Below are 2,038 nucleotides of genomic sequence, written 5' to 3'. Positions count from 1 at the left end.
TTTCTTGCTTAAAGACATATGTACTCCACATTCCTTTTGTCTGGAACGTTCTTTCCTAGATACCTATGTGGATCACTTACCAGTTCTTTCATGTTTTTGCTCAAATGTCACCTTCTTGGGGCAATTACAAAAACAAATAAAAATTGATAAACATATGTAATAAGGATAAAGGTTCAAATATACTTGAACTAAAAATTAAAACGAATATTTCCAAGTCAGAAATAATAAAAAAAAAGTTAAAGTTCAGAAAACTTACTGCCTAAACAGCATATTGGACACTATTTTATTCATTTGTTCAGTTGTCCATTTAAAAAAAATTGGAAAAATATTCCAAAATGTGGCAAAGTAAGTGGAAGCTACACCGAGACACTCCCAGGACAAAACTGGAATTACAACTAAGATACAGAAAAACCATCCTGAATAATCAACTAAAGACTAGCTGGAGAGAAAAGTGATAATCAAGGACTGAAAGTAAAGACTGCATAGAGACTAGTAGGAAGTGCTCATGCCTCCTTTGTCCAATATTAATTGAGTGTAATAGCTTAGGTTAATTTCTGGGTTCTCTGTTCTGTTCCATGATCTATACACCTGTTCTTGTGGCAGTATCAGGCAGTTTTGATTACAGTGGCTTTGTAGTATAACTTGATATCTGGTGTTATAATTCCTCCATCTTTGTTATCCTTTCTCAAGATTGTTGTAGCTATTTGAGGTCTTTTTTGGTTCTATGTAACTTTTTGGAGAGTTTGTTCTAGGTCTGTGAAATATGACATTGGTATTTCAATGGGGATTGCATTGAATCTATAGATTGCTTTGGGTAGTATAGACATTTTAATGATGGTAATTATGCCAATCCATGGACACATTATATTCTTCCACTTGTGTATATCTTCTTCTAAATCTTATTTCAATGTCCTGTAGTTTTCTGAGTACAGGTCTTTTAACTCCGTGGTTGTTTATTCCTAAGTATCTTAATTTTTTCTTGTAATGGTGTATAAAAATGCCATCAATTTCTGGGTACCTAATATCTGGAACCAGCCCAAGTGCCCATCAGTAGATGAGTGGATAAAAAAGTGGTGGTACATTTACACCATGGAATACTATGCAGCAGTAAAAAGGGATCTCTTACCCGTTGAGACAGCATGGAGGGCCCTGGAGAGTATTATGCTAAGTGAAATAAGCCAGTCAGAGAAAGACAAGTATCACATGACCACACTCATATGTAGAATCAAATGAACAAAATAAATTCAGGGATATAGAAGTATGGAACAGACTATCAAATCTCAGAGGGAAGGTGGGATAAGTGGGCAGAGATCAACCAAAGAACTTCCATTCATATACGGATAGTCTTTGGGTTACATTGCACTCGATGTACATCATTTTGTGGTTATGTCGCCATCTCCTATTTACAGTATTTATAAAAAAAAAAGTTCCATCATTTCAACGTATGTACATATGTGCTTTATGTTATTTATTATTTATTTACCACAAGTAAAGGTCAGGAATTGTTATCTTTCTTTTAATTTTTTTTTTTTACTGTTTCACTTCATAACTGCTGTGTATGTGCTCCATGTGAGTGACGTAGCTGCTTATGTAGGTGGCTTTCAACTTACGGCAAAAATCGCTCTATGTTGTATTGTAGGAACGGATCTCCAAGGTAACCTGAGGACCTACTGTATGCATAACCCACAGATACAAACAATAGGGTGGTAAAGACCTGGGGTGGGGGGCAGAGACAGGTTGAAAAGGGTCAACAGTGGGGAGAGGGGACATATGCAATACTTCAATAATTTTTTTAAAAGATTAAAAAAGTGTTTTCTCTTTGAAGACTTGTGTCACTAATACATGGAAATAAAATCACATGTACTTGTGTTATCCCATAAGTAAAACAAAACAAAACAAACAACAAAAACAAAAACAGCTGATAAACAATTCTGTAACACCAGGATAAATTTTCTAAAGATGGACCTCAACCACCAGTGGAATGGATAGCTTTAGGAAGTAGAAAGGATTTCCTATCACTGAAACTTCGAAGAGGCTG

The sequence above is a fragment of the Myotis davidii genome, unplaced genomic scaffold (genome assembly GCF_000327345.1).
Source record: "Myotis davidii unplaced genomic scaffold, ASM32734v1 scaffold1075, whole genome shotgun sequence".
NCBI classification, from domain to species: Eukaryota; Metazoa; Chordata; class Mammalia; order Chiroptera; family Vespertilionidae; genus Myotis; species Myotis davidii.
This window is presented reverse-complemented; position numbering follows the sequence as displayed.